This window comes from Rhipicephalus microplus, unplaced genomic scaffold, assembly GCF_043290135.1.
Source record: "Rhipicephalus microplus isolate Deutch F79 unplaced genomic scaffold, USDA_Rmic scaffold_115, whole genome shotgun sequence".
NCBI classification, from domain to species: Eukaryota; Metazoa; Arthropoda; class Arachnida; order Ixodida; family Ixodidae; genus Rhipicephalus; species Rhipicephalus microplus.
The window spans coordinates 750001-765000 of NW_027464687.1; the positions used below are offsets into that span (position 1 = coordinate 750001).

Sequence of the window (15000 nt, forward strand, 5' to 3'; positions counted from 1 at the left end):
AACCCTGTACAGGGTCACATCTTCACAAGGCTGGCAAGCGGCATTCCGCTGCGCGCGTGCGTCGTCCGAGCAGTTGCGTGATAAACGACCGTGTCGAAAGCCCAAACACCGCCGAGGCCAGTCGCCGCCGCCGCAAGGGCAGCCACGCAGCCTGGCGAGAGGCATCGTCTCGTGTAGCGTCGCCCCCGCCCCAACTGGAGTGGCCCAGTTTTTTGAACGGGACGGGAACTGCGAAGCACTTAGACCGACGGCGGACTACGACGAGAACGCCTTAAGCTTCGCCAACGTTTCGCCAACTCGTGCGGGAGACTTTTTCCGCTTCGCGGCAAGTCGTCGCGCCGTGCTCTCCGCATCAACCGCGTACGCAGCGAACCGCAAACGTCGGGCGCAGCCTCCTCACCTCCCTGCGCTTTGCGCGCGAACGTTCCCTGTTCGCGCGGCAAAGCCTGGAGGAGGCACGGCCCCGCAGCGTGTTCGAGCGCCCGGTCTACGGGACACCCTGCTTACTTCGAGGGCAACAAGCGCAACGCAAGGCTGCGATCTCGCGCACTTTGCGCACGGCTGGAGAAGCTTTGCTGGCCGGCTTTCGCTCCTCGTGTTTACCGTGCGTTAAAGTTGCGCGTCCGTGGCTCTCGCAGCTCTTGCGCGCCCGGTCGCAGAGAGGAGTACGCAACCTCGACCGCACTTTCCCTGCAGGCTTCCTTCCGACTCGAAGTCCTGCGGCGGTCTCAACGAGGTGCCACATCCTCAATGCAGTCGGTCGCCCCCGTTTCGGTTGGGCTCTGGCACGACGGTCGCCACCGTCTCGCCCTTGAGTGGCCGCTGTTGGCGCTCGCTGTGAGGTGTTCAGCGTGCTGTCCGTGTTGCCGACGCGGTCAAAACGAGTCGACGGCTCACGTTCCCTTGTGCGCCGAAGGCTCTCTTGATATGTGATCCGACCCTCAGACAGACGAAGCCAAGGGAAGACCCAAGGCCGCAATGTGCGTTCAAAGAATCAGTGCTCAGTGTGTCCTGCAATTCACACCAAGTCTCGCAGCTGGCTGCGTTCTTCATCGACCCGAGAACCGAGTGATCCACCGCTTAGAGTCGTGAAAAAGTGTTTGTTCAATTCCGTACAGTCAAAACCAAACGTTTCTGGCACTCGGCCAAACAGTGGCCAAGAAGGGCGCTTTTCAGCGCACGCTTGGACTCCAAAACTCTGCCGCGCCTTTTTCGGCTGCCGCAAATCGAGCAAACGGTGTGTTTCGGACGGCGTTTCGCTTTCGCTACTTGCGAGTGCTTTCGTGGTCCACCCCTCTATAAATACTCGGGAGGCGTCGAAGCCGGTTCTCCAAGCCGGACCCGTAGGTATCGTTGTGTGCTCGCTCTCATTGGCCCGCCTAACCAGAAAATGCCTGCGGTACACCCATTTGGATAAGAGTGCACGCAGATGCGGGCCTCGACGGCTACACATTTCCTCGGGCGGCCGCCTCCCGGCCTCCGTGGAGCGCGGGATGCACGGTCCCATCGACAAGCCTCTCCCGTTTTTACCGTGGCGTCGCGGTTCACCACGGCAGGCGGGTCGGTCTCCTCCGCATAAAAAGGGGGACCCCCGCTTTTTGTTCCACGAAATCGCACAAGCTTTTTTCGCATCCACGGTTTGCCACCGCACACCAAAATTCCGATCCGGCTGCCTACTTTAGCCAACAGGTGGAGCCAGGCGCGCCGTACTTGCGCGGCACTTCCCACGTCCACCGAAGTCGGTGCCAAGGACCACTTTCGGCGCCGGAGCCGCGTACGAGCCTACTCGAGGCGGAAGAACGAAGCCAGCAAGGGCCTGGCCGCAAGTGCGTTCAATTGTCGGGACGTCCAAGTCCCTCGTTCTTCCGTGCTTCCTCTTTCGGCAAGTCGTTGCGGCACCTTCCCAAAGCGCGCAGACCCGCTAATCGCGACGAGCGCGACGTGGCCGTGCCGCCTTTCCCTCGGCAGCAAGCAAAACGCCTGGCAACGTCGACGCTCCCCTAACCGCGATCTCGCACCGTGTTTCGTGTGGCGAATTCAAAAGCCGGCCGGCGCTGCTGCAACCATTACGGTCGGTACGCATACGCCGCAGAGGGCGGGACGGTCATCGGAGCGTGCGGTTCCTCCATCGAGTACTGCGCACCTCGGCCGTCGCATCGCCGTGCCATGACCGGCCGCGCGTCAACGCGAACCGGTGCCAGCGAGATCCCTCGCCTGCAAGAACCGACCGGCAGCCTCCGTCACCCGAGGACGCGGAGGCGCTTGCCGCGGACGGCGGGACGGTATGCACTGGTGCACAGCGGACCCGTCACATCGCCAGTTCCTTGACCGACCGCCGACGCTTGTGCCGTTCCTCTCGTACTTGGCAGTCGCCGCGCGATTGTCGGGTCTCGTTCTTGCACGCTCGAACGGTCGGGAGGGCACTCGGCTGGCGTTTCGGGAACGCGCAGCCTCGCCTTCTACCGACGTAACCACGACTCGCCGTTCGCGCTCCGCCGCTCCTGTTTACAGTACTAGGCGGTCCCGCAGCGGTCGGGTCGCGCATTTCGAGCGCTTCGAGCCACGGTGCAGTGGCGGGTCGAAAGCCGACCTATGAGTGCGTTGCGCCGTTTGTACCCGCGTCCGCCACCTGGCCGACCGTCCAAGGTCGCGGTGTTGGCGTCCGCTGGGCGCAACAATTTGTCACGGGGTGCCGCTCCACATTCAGGCAGCCCCGTGGGGAAAAGCCGACCCCGCGCCCAAACGGGGTCAGCGGCAGAAAGTGTCGGGCGCAGACGCAGCTGAGGCGCTCACCCTTCACAATCCGTTAATGATCCTTCCGCAGGTTCACCTACGGAAACCTTGTTACGACTTTTACTTCCTCTAAATGATCAAGTTTGGTCATCTTTCCAACAGACCGGCGCAACCGAAAGGCCGCGCCGGACATCGGTCCGAAGACCTCACTAAATCATTCAATCGGTAGTAGCGACGGGCGGTGTGTACAAAGGGCAGGGACGTAATCAACGCGAGCTTATGACTCGCGCTTACTGGGAATTCCTCGTTCAAGGGGAACAATTGCAAGCCCCTATCCCAATCACGAAAGAAGTTCCACGGGTTACCCAGTCTTTTCAGACAGGGATAAAGACACGCTGCTTCCTTCAGTGTAGCGCGCGTGCGGCCCCGGACATCTAAGGGCATCACAGACCTGTTATTGCTCTGTTTCGTGCGGCTAGGAGCCGCTTGTCCCTCTAAGAAGGTTGTAAGGTGCTGGGAACCCCGCACCTATTTAATAGGCTAGAGTCTCGTTCGTTATCGGAATTAACCAGACAAATCGCTCCACCAACTAAGAACGGCCATGCACCACCATCCACCGAATCAAGAAAGAGCTCTCAATCTGTCAATCCTCCCAGTGTCCGGGCCGGGTAAGTTTTCCCGTGTTGAGTCAAATTAAGCCGCAGGCTCCACTCCTGGTGGTGCCCTTCCGTCAATTCCTTTAAGTTTCAGCTTTGCAACCATACTTCCCCCGGAACCCAAATACTTTGGTTTCCCGGAAGCTGCCCGCCGAGTCATTTGAGTAACTCAGGCGGATCGCTGGTTGGCATCGTTTATGGTCAGAACTAGGGCGGTATCTGATCGCCTTCGAACCTCTGACTTTCGTTCTTGATCAATGAAAACATTCTTGGCAAATGCTTTCGCAGTAGTTCGTCTTGCGACGGTCCAAGAATTTCACCTCTAGCGCCGCAATACGAATGCCCCCGTCCGTCCCTCTTAATCATTACCTCGTATTCCAAAAACCAACAGAACAGAAACGAGGTCTTGTTCTATTATTCCATGCAAGTTTATTCAGGCGACTCGCCTGCGTTGAGCACTCTAATTTTTTCAAAGTAAAAGCACCGGCCATCTCGAGGCACACAATGAAGTGCACCAAGAAAGAACCGGCATGATGTTCAGTCCGAGCCGTCGCATCGGGTAGATGCACTACTCGTCTGGAACTGAGATCCAACTACGAGCTTTTTAACCGCAGCAGCTTTAGTATACGCTATTGGAGCTGGAATTACCGCGGCTGCTGGCACCAGACTTGCCCTCCAATTGATCCTCGTTAAAGGATTTAGAGTGTACTCATTTCAATTACGGGGCCTCAAAAGAGTCCCGTATTGTTATTTTTCGTCACTACCTCCCCGTGCCGGGAGTGGGTAATTTGCGCGCCTGCTGCCTTCCTTGGATGTGGTAGCCGTTTCTCAGGCTCCCTCTCCGGAATCGAACCCTGATTCTCCGTTACCCGTAACAACCATGGTAAGCAAGTAACCTACCATCGAAAGTTGATAAGGCAGACACTTGAAAGAAACGTCGCCGGCTCGTGGCCATGCGATCAGCACAAAGTTATCCAGAGTCACCACACAATACGGGCCGAAACCCGATCGATCTTGGTCTAATAAAAGCACCCGTTACCCAAAGGGCTCCAGGCTCACTGCATGTATTAGCTCTAGAATTGCCACAGTTATCCAAGTAGGAAGAAACGATCTAAGGAACCATAACTGATTTAATGAGCCATTCGCGGTTTCGCCTTATTTCGGCATGTACTTAGACATGCATGGCTTAATCTTTGAGACAAGCATATGATTACTGGCAGGATCAACCAGGTAATCGTTCGACTGCGCGTCCGTCCTCGCCTTCGGCGGGCCGGACGCAGTCTGTGTGCGGCGGAGGCCACCTTCAGGCGCCCCAACACGCTTATTTTGCACTCCGAGATGACGGCGTTCGAGCTCGCTACGGCACAACCTTCCCGAAAGACGAGTGGGAGCCGTGCGGCAAGAAGCACGTTCATGCTCGCTCTTTTTCGTTGCATCGACTCGGTCGCGCCGTGCGGGTTGCCCAAGCCCGCTGCACTGTCGGTGGACCGGCCGGAACTAGCAACGGAGCCGAGACTGCAAAGCCGCCAGACGACGGGTCACGCCCGCGTCTTCGGCGCTTTCGCATCTGAATCGCCCGAGGACGACACGGAACACACCTCGATATCGTGGTAAAACGGCACCGTCCGACAACCAGCCCCTAACGCATCAAGCGGATGAGGCTGCAGACGACTGCCGTGGATTCCCCTGGAGCAGACCCGAGGACACGCTTGACGAGGCCGAAGCCCGCCGCATATCAGACACCCGGTCGCTTTCGCGTACGCCGCTCACGAGAACCCCCACATAATAGCAGCGATAAGTACCCAGACCTCCTTGGGCACTAATACGAGCGTACTCGAGAAAATTTCACCGCGGGTGTGCCCCGAAACGTGTGGCACGTTGAGCGTGCCACAAGTCTACGTCGCTCTCAAACCCGCCGAGGTCGTAGAATTTGCGACCCTACTCACGAAATTCCCACCGAGGATACGGCCGCAAACGTACCGCACCTTGGGTAGGCCACGAGTTTGTGCAACACTACGCTGACGGCACAGCACCGAGGTCGTGCGCGCACGCACGGGAAAATTCCGCCGCGGTTTCTGCCGAAAACGTGAGGCACCACGACTCTCCGCAAGTTCGCGTCGACTGCGAAAGACCGAAGTCGTGAACGACGTGTCCGCTACTCGCCGCCGACACGCTGGACACCAAACGTACAACGACTCGACGGCGTCGTAGAGGCCCACGACGCGGTTTTCCTTAACGACGTCTCGGCGTGGCACCGACAGGTTAGAACGGCCGACCAACGTTCCCTGTCCGCCGTTCGGCTCAGTCGAAGGGCTCGGCGACTTCGGCAACGCTGCGAAGCCGCACGGTGACGCACGCCATGTCCCCATTTTTTTTTTTTTTTCTTTCTGCGTCTGCCGGGGTGCCCCTATAATAGCAGCGATAAGCACCCAGACCGCCGTGGGTCGCTCGCCCCGGCTGACGTGGTTTTTCGTACTCCTGCGGCGGTCGCCGTCAAGCACGTCCAAATACGCTACTTTCGTGGGCGCATTCACGCTCTTTCGCTTCGCCGGAGTGCCAGCACTCACTCTGCCAAAAACGGCGAACATCCGAGCGGCGGTTCCCACTTTTGCGTCGGCGTCGCAAACCCCGCCCCGGCAGACGAGGTTTGCCGTACTCGTGCGACGGTGGCCGGCGGGCACGTCGAAAGACGCCGATATCGTGCGCGAATTGGCGCACCTTGGCTTCACCGGAGTGCCGCCACTGACTCCTCCAAAAACGGCGAAGATCCGAGCGGCGCTTCCCACTTTCGCATCGGCGTCCCGAACTCCGCCCCGGCTGACGCGGTTTACCGTACTCGTGCGACGGTCGCCGGCGAGCACGTGGAAAGACGCCGATATCGTGCCCGAATCGGCTCCGTTCGGCTTCGCCGGAGTGCCAGCACTGGCTCGGCGAAAGACGACGAACATCCGAGCGACGGTTCTCACTATTGCGTACGCGTCGCAAACCCCGCCCCGGCAGACGCACTTTGCCGTACTCGTGCGACGGTCGCCGGCGAGCACGTAGAAAGACGCCGATATCGTGCCGGAATCGGCCCCGTTTGGCTTCGCCGGAGTGCCAGCACTCACTCGGCCACAAACGGCGAACATCCGAGCGGCGGTTCCCACTTAGCCGTCGGCGTCCCGAACTCCGCCCCGGCAGACGCGGTTGCCGAGCTCGTGCGACTAGCGACCGCGAAGCCGTCTCGCGACGCCGCTTTCGTGCGCGGCTCCCACTGCGACCTGGGTCACCCGAGGTCGACGAGCAAGAAAGAATGTCGAAAAAAAATTTTTTTTTTTTTTGCGTCTGCCGGGGTGCCCCTATAATAGCAGCGATAAGCACCCAGACCGCCATGGGTCGCTCGCCCCGGCTGACGTGGTTTTTCGTTTTCCTGCGGTGGTCGTCGTCAAGCACGTCCAAACACGCCACTTTCGTGGGCGCATTCGCGCTCTTTCGCTTCGCCGGAGTGCCAGCACTCACTCTGCCAAAAACGGCGAACATCCTAGTGGCGGTTCCCACTTTTGCGTCGGCGTCGCCAACCCCGCCCCGGCATACGCGGTTTGCCGTACTCGTGCGGCGGTGGCCGGCGGGCACGTCGAAAGACACCGATATCGTGCGCGAGTCGATGCTTCTTGGTCTCGCAGGAGGGCCGCCACTCACTCCTGCAAAAACGGCGAAGATCCGAGCGGCGCTTCCCACTTTTTCGTCGGCATCGCAAACCTCGCCCCGGCAGACGCGCTTTGCCGTACTCGTGCGACGGTCGCCGGCGAGCACGTCGAAATACGCCGATATCGTGCCCGAATCGGCCCCGTTTCGCTTCGCCGGAGTGCCAGCACTCACTCGGCCAAAAACGGCGAACATCCGAGCAGCGGTACCCACTTAGCCGTCGGCATCCCGAACTCCGCGCCGGCTGACGCGGTTGCCGAGCTCGTGCGACTAGCGACCGCGAACGCGTCTCGCGACGCCGCTTTCGTGCGCGGCTCCCATTGCGACCTGGGTTACCCGAGCTCGACCAGCAAAAAAGAAGGTCGAAAAAAAATTTTTTTTTTCTGCGTCTGCCGGGGTGCCCCTATAATAGCAGCGATAAGCACCCAGACCGCCGTGGGTCGCTCGCCCCGGCTGACGTGGTTTTTCGTACTCCTGCAGCGGTCGCCGTCAAGCACGTCCAAATACGCCACTTTCGTGGGCGCTTTCGCGCTCTTTCGCGTCGCCGGTGTGCCAGCACTCACTCTGCCAAAAACGGCGAACATCCTAGTGGCGGTTCCCACTTTTGCGTCGGCGTCGCCAACCCCGCCCCGGCATACGCGGTTTGCCGTACTCGTGCGGCGGTGGCCGGCGGGCACGTCGAAAGACACCGATATCGTGCGCGAGTCGATGCTTCTTGGTCTCGCAGGAGGGCCGCCACTCACTCCTGCAAAAACGGCGAAGATCCGAGCGGCGCTTCCCACTTTTTCGTCGGCATCGCAAACCTCGCCCCGGCAGACGCGCTTTGCCGTACTCGTGCGACGGTCGCCGGCGAGCACGTCGAAATACGCCGATATCGTGCCCGAATCGGCCCCGTTTCGCTTCGCCGGAGTGCCAGCACTCACTCGGCCAAAAACGGCGAACATCCGAGCAGCGGTACCCACTTAGCCGTCGGCATCCCGAACTCCGCGCCGGCTGACGCGGTTGCCGAGCTCGTGCGACTAGCGACCGCGAACGCGTCTCGCGACGCCGCTTTCGTGCGCGGCTCCCATTGCGACCTGGGTTACCCGAGCTCGACCAGCAAAAAAGAAGGTCGAAAAAAAATTTTTTTTTTCTGCGTCTGCCGGGGTGCCCCTATAATAGCAGCGATAAGCACCCAGACCGCCGTGGGTCGCTCGCCCCGGCTGACGTGGTTTTTCGTACTCCTGCAGCGGTCGCCGTCAAGCACGTCCAAATACGCCACTTTCGTGGGCGCTTTCGCGCTCTTTCGCGTCGCCGGTGTGCCAGCACTCACTCTGCCAAAAACGGCCAACATCCGAGCGGCGGTTCCCACTTTTGCGTCGGCGTCGTAAACCCCGCCCCGGCAGACGCGGTTTGCCCTACTCGTTCGACGGTCGCCGGCGAGCGCGTCGAAAGACGCCGATATCGTGCGCTAATTGGCGCTCCTTGGCTTCTCCGGAGTGCCGCCACTCACTCCTCCAAAAACGGCGAAGATCCGAGCGGCGTTCTCCACTTTCGCATCGGCGTCCCGAACTCCGCCCGGGCTGACGCGGTTTACCGTACTCGTGCGACGGTCGCCGCCGGGCACGTCGAAAGACGCCGATATCGTGCCGTAATCGGCCCCGTTTGGCTTCGCCCGAGTGCCAGCACTCACTCGGCCAAAAACGGCGAACATCCGAGCAGCGTTTCCCACTTTCGCATCGGCGTCCCGAAGCCCGCCCCGGCAGACGCGGTTTGCCCTACTCGAGCGACGGTCGCCGGCGATCACGTCGAAAGGCGCCGAATTCGTGCACGAATCGATGCTTCTTGGTCTCGCAGGAGGGCCGCCACTCACTCCTGCAAAAACGGCGAAGATCCGAGTTGCGCTTCCCACTTTTTCGTCGGCGTCCCGAACTACGCCCCGGCTGACGCGGTTTACCGTACTCGTGCGACGGTCGCCGGCGGGCACTTCAAAATACGCCGATTTCGTGGGCGCATTCACGCTGTTTCGCTTCCCCGGAGTGCCAACACTCACTCTGCCGAAAGCGGCGATCATCCGAGCGGCGGTTCCCACTTTTGCGTCGGCTTCGCAAACGGCGCCCCGGCAGACGCGCTCGTGCGACGTACTCGTGCGACGGTCGCCGGCGAGCACGTCGAAAGACGCCGATATCGTGCTCGAATCGACCCCGTTTCGCTTCGCCGGAGTGCTGCCAGTCACGGCGCAGAAAACGGCGAACAAGTGTTTTTTTTTTTTTCCTAGAATTTGTGTTATAGAAGGCACATTTGATATCGGACGATAATTTTCAACTTTATCACGCGCACCGATTTTCGTGTAGAGGTTTGCAAGTTTATGGGAATTTCTCCACTTGGAATAATGCGATTTAGTAGTACTACGAGAACTTCATGGATGTACTCAAGGGTACGGGGCAAGTCAGTTACGTCAACACCTGCAGATTTTTTACACTTCAAACTGAAAATTGTTGGTTGTGAGTCCTCGTGTGATATTAAAGGCCGATTCGCTAACACATAGAACAAAGAAAGAAAGGAAGAAAAAACGCCCGCGCTCGCTCAAGAAACCTGGGTTCGCAACAAGTGGCAACAACAAGCAACCGAGCGAGTGCGCCAAAACCCGTGGCGGCCGAACAAACGCGAAGTCCCAACCGCGTCAGCCGGGGCGGCACGGGACAGGAAAAATCACTTCAGCCGGGGCGGCGGGGCACCGAATAAACCTCGTCACCTCGTCGCAGGATAAAAGAGGAAACAAAAAGTCTAAACAGCGTCTGCTGGAGCGAATGCGTAATAAAACAACAACAACAACAAAAAAAAAACACCCGCGCTCAAGAAGTCTGCAATCCTCACAAAAGGCGACTGTGACCGAGCAGCGTCAGCCGGGGCCGTGCGGAAACGGAAAAACCGCGACTACCGGGGCGTCGAGGCACCGAAAAATCCACTTCAGCCGCGGCGAAAAAAAAAAACAAAAAGAAAGACGGAGGGGGGGGGGGGGGAACCACGTCTGCCGGGGCGAAGGAAAAAAAAAACGCGTCTGCCGGGGCGAGCCCGGGTGCGGCACCACCGGGAAAACTGTGGCAAACAGACATGGCGATCGAGTGAGTGGGCCGCCAGCCAGGCTCAGCCAAAAAGTGCAAAGTCCGAACTGCGTCAGCCGGGGCGGCAAAAACCGCGTCAGCCGGGGCGGCGCAAAAAACCGCGTCTGCCGGGGCGGCACGAAACCGCGTCAGCCGGGGCGGGGCGAAAACTGCGTCAGCCGGGGCGAAAAGAAAAAAAAAAACGCGTCTGCCGGGGCAAGCCCGGGTGCGGCACCACCGGGAAAACTGTGGCAAACAGACATGGCGATCGAGTGAGTGGGCCGCCAGCCAGGCACAGCCGAAAAGTGCAAAGTCCGAACCGTGTCAGCCGGGGCGACGCAAAAACCGCGTCAGCCGGGGCGGCGCGAAAACCGCGTCAGCCGGGGCGGCACGAAACCGCGTCAGCCGGGGCGGCGCGAAAACTGCGTCAGCCGGGGCGGCGCGAAAACCTCGTCAGCCGGGGCGAGCGAAAAGGGGGGGGGGGGGGAACCACGTCTGCCGGGGCGAAAGAAAAAAAAAACGCGTCTGCCGGGGCGAGCCCGGGTGCGGCACCACCGGGAAGACTGTGGCAAACAGACATGGCGATCGAGTGAGTGGGCCGCCAGCCAGGCTCAGCCCAAAAAGTGCCAAGTCCGAACTGCGTCAGCCGGGGCGGCAAAAACCGCGTCAGCCGGGGCGGCGCGAAAACCGCGTCTGCCGGGGCGGCGCGAAAACTGCGTCAGCCGGGGCGAGCCCGGGTGCGGCACCACCGGGAAAACTGTGGCTAACAGACATGGCGATCGAGTGAGTGGGCCACCAGCCAGGCTCAGCCAAAAAGTGCCAAGTCCGAACTGCGTCAGCCGGGGCGGCAAAAACCGCGTCAGCCGGGGCGGCGCAAAAAAAACCGCGTCTGCCGGGGCGGCACGAAACCGCGTCAGCCGGGGCGGCGCGAAAACTGCGTCAGCCGGGGCGAAAGAAAAAAAAAAACGCGTCTGCCGGGGCGAGCCCGGGTGCGGCACCACCGGGAAAACTGTGGCAAACAGACATGGCGATCGAGTGAGTGGGCCGCCAGCCAGGCACAGCCGAAAAGTGCTAAGTCCGAACTGCGTCTGCCGGGGCGGCACGAAACCGCGTCAGCCGGGGCGGCGCGAAAACCGCGTCTGCCGGGGCGGCACGAAACCGCGTCAGCCGGGGCGGCGCGAAAACTGCGTCAGCCGGGGCGAGCCCGGGTGCGGCACCACCGGGAAAACTGTGGCAAACAGACATGGCGATCGAGTGAGTGGGCCGCCAGCCAGGCACAGCCGAAAAGTGCTAAGTCCGAACTGCGTCTGCCGGGGCGGCACGAAACCGCGTCAGCCGGGGCGGCGCGAAAACCGCGTCTGCCGGGGCGGCACGAAACCGCGTCAGCCGGGGCGGCGCGAAAACTGCGTCAGCCGGGGCGAGCCCGGGTGCGGCACCACCGGGAAAACTGTGGCAAACTGACATGGCGATCGAGTGAGTGGGCCGCCAGCCAGGCACAGCCGAAAAGTGCTAAGTCCGAACTGCGTCAGCCGGGGCGGCAAAAACCGCGTCAGCCGGGGCGGCGCAAAAAACCGCGTCTGCCGGGGCGGCACGAAACCGCGTCAGCCGGGGCGGCGCGAAAACTGCGTCAGCCGGGGCGAAAGAAAAAAAAAAACGCGTCTGCCGGGGCGAGCCCGGGTGCGGCACCACCGGGAAAACTGTGGCAAACAGACATGGCGATCGAGTGAGTGGGCCGCCAGCCAGGCACAGCCGAAAGGTGCTAAGTCCGAACTGCGTCTGCCGGGGCGGCACGAAACCGCGTCAGCCGGGGCGGCGCGAAAACCGCGTCTGCCGGGGCGGCACGAAACCGCGTCAGCCGGGGCGGCGCGAAAACTGCGTCAGCCGGGGCGAGCCCGGGTGCGGCACCACCGGGAAAACTGTGGCAAACAGACATGGCGATCGAGTGAGTGGGCCGCCAGCCAGGCACAGCCGAAAAGTGCTAAGTCCGAACTGCGTCTGCCGGGGCGGCACGAAACCGCGTCAGCCGGGGCGGCGCGAAAACCGCGTCTGCCGGGGCGGCACGAAACCGCGTCAGCCGGGGCGGCGCGAAAACTGCGTCAGCCGGGGCGAGCCCGGGTGCGGCACCACCGGGAAAACTGTGGCAAACAGACATGGCGATCGAGTGAGTGGGCCGCCAGCCAGGCACAGCCGAAAAGTGCTAAGTCCGAACTGCGTCTGCCGGGGCGGCACGAAACCGCGTCAGCCGGGGCGGCGCGAAAACCGCGTCTGCCGGGGCGGCACGAAACCGCGTCAGCCGGGGCGGCGCGAAAACTGCGTCAGCCGGGGCGAGCCCGGGTGCGGCACCACCGGGAAAACTGTGGCAAACAGACATGGCGATCGAGTGAGTGGGCCGCCAGCCAGGCACAGCCGAAAAGTGCTAAGTCCGAACTGCGTCTGCCGGGGCGGCACGAAACCGCGTCAGCTGGGGCGGCGCGAAAACCGCGTCTGCCGGGGCGGCACGAAACCGCGTCAGCCGGGGCGGCGCGAAAACTGCGTCAGCCGGGGCGAGCCCGGGTGCGGCACCACCGGGAAAACTGTGGCAAACAGACATGGCGATCGAGTGAGTGGGCCGCCAGCCAGGCACAGCCGAAAAGTGCTAAGTCCGAACTGCGTCAGCCGGGGCGGCAAAAACCGCGTCAGCCGGGGCGGCGCAAAAAACCGCGTCTGCCGGGGCGGCACGAAACCGCGTCAGCCGGGGCGGCGCGAAAACTGCGTCAGCCGGGGCGAAAGAAAAAAAAAAAACGCGTCTGCCGGGGCGAGCCCGGGTGCGGCACCACCGGGAAAACTGTGGCAAACAGACATGGCGATCGAGTGAGTGGGCCGCCAGCCAGGCACAGCCGAAAAGTGCTAAGTCCGAACTGCGTCTGCCGGGGCGGCACGAAACCGCGTCAGCCGGGGCGGCGCGAAAACCGCGTCTGCCGGGGCGGCACGAAACCGCGTCAGCCGGGGCGGCGCGAAAACTGCGTCAGCCGGGGCGAGCCCGGGTGCGGCACCACCGGGAAAACTGTGGCAAACAGACATGGCGATCGAGTGAGTGGGCCGCCAGCCAGGCACAGCCGAAAAGTGCTAAGTCCGAACTGCGTCTGCCGGGGCGGCACGAAACCGCGTCAGCCGGGGCGGCGCGAAAACCGCGTCTGCCGGGGCGGCACGAAACCGCGTCAGCCGGGGCGGCGCGAAAACTGCGTCAGCCGGGGCGAGCCCGGGTGCGGCACCACCGGGAAAACTGTGGCAAACAGACATGGCGATCGAGTGAGTGGGCCGCCAGCCAGGCACAGCCGAAAAGTGCTAAGTCCGAACTGCGTCTGCCGGGGCGGCACGAAACCGCGTCAGCCGGGGCGGCGCGAAAACCGCGTCTGCCGGGGCGGCACGAAACCGCGTCAGCCGGGGCGGCGCGAAAACTGCGTCAGCCGGGGCGAGCCCGGGTGCGGCACCACCGGGAAAACTGTGGCAAACAGACATGGCGATCGAGTGAGTGGGCCGCCAGCCAGGCACAGCCGAAAAGTGCTAAGTCCGAACTGCGTCAGCCGGGGCGGCAAAAACCGCGTCAGCCGGGGCGGCGCAAAAACCGCGTCTGCCGGGGCGAAATAAAAAAAAAAACAAAGAAAAAAGCCCGCGCTTAATCAAAAGAAAACAAAGAAAAAAGCTTGCGCTTAATCAAAAGAAAACAAACAAAAAAAGTTCGCGCTTAAGCCTGGCGGTGGAACCACCGGGGCAAACAGACCTGGCGATCGAGTGAGTGGGCCGCCAGCCGGGGTGAGCCAAAAAGTGCAAAGTCCGAACCGCGTCAGCCGGGGCGACGCAAAAACCGCGTCAGCCGGGGCGGCGCGAAAACCGCGTCAGCCGGGGCGGCGCGAAAACCGCGTCAGCCGGGGCGGCGCAAAAACCGCGTCAGCCGGGGCGGCGCAAAAACTGCGTCAGCCGGGGCGGCACGGAAAAACGAAAACCGCGTCAGCCGGGGCGACATCAAAATGAGGAAAAAAAAAAAAAACTGCCTTAGGACACCTGCGTACACTTTCATGCGTTTGGGCATATCTCTCTGTAACACGCGCGCCCCTCGTTACGCGCGGCACTCTGTTTTCTCCGACACCCATATTTCGGCGGCATGTGGCACGCGCGCCCGTCCCTACGCACGGCACACCGCAGTGCTTTCTCGATATTTTTCTTTTCCTCCAACACCGTCATCTATAGGCTTTTAGTGACCTGTTGCTCGTGGCACAAGTTCGCTAGCTCTGACACCTCTTGCATGCGCACCGTTTTTGCGCACGGTGCTATGCCGCAAAGCACGGCAGTCGCATGCGTTTCTCTCAGGCACCTCTTTTTTGACACAACGCTGTGGTGCTTAGAAACACACGCGCCGCTTTTGCGCACAGAACTCCACCGTACAGCACGGTAGTCACGTTTGTTCCACACGAACAGCAGTGTGCATCGTGCTACGACACTTTGAAAGCTTTTTCTTCCGAGTCTCGACCGCGCTGTTCCTTTCGTACTTGGCGCGATTTTGGGACCAGCTTTGTTTTAAACCCCTACTGCGCGCCGTTCCTTTCGTACTTGGCGCGGTTCAGGGTTTGTTTCGAGCCCTTAGCCGCGCTGTTCCCTCCGTACTTGGCGCGGTTTAGGGTCGAGCTTTGTCTCGAGCCCTCTCCGCGCCGTTCCTTCCGTACTTGGCGCGGTTTAGGGTTTGTTTCGAGCCCTTAGCCGCGCTGTTCCCTCCGTACTTGGCGCGGTTTAGGGTTTGTTTCGAGCCCTTAGCCGCGCTGTTCCCTCCGTACTTGGCGCGGTTTAGGGTCGAGCTTTGTCTCGAGCCC

General features: G+C 61.3%; 2 non-coding genes across 2 annotated transcripts; both read right to left on the reverse strand.

Annotated features, from left to right (window-relative positions):
- Positions 1 to 935: 935 nt before the first annotated feature.
- LOC142790565 (5.8S ribosomal RNA) lies at positions 936 to 1088 on the reverse strand. The gene has a single exon (XR_012889610.1). It is a non-coding gene; the product is annotated as a 5.8S ribosomal RNA (ribosomal RNA).
- Positions 1089 to 2807: 1719 nt separating this feature from the next.
- Positions 2808 to 4622, reverse strand: LOC142790491 (small subunit ribosomal RNA). Its single transcript, XR_012889549.1, has one exon. It is a non-coding gene; the product is annotated as a small subunit ribosomal RNA (ribosomal RNA).
- Between the last annotated feature and the right edge of the window lie 10378 nt (positions 4623 to 15000).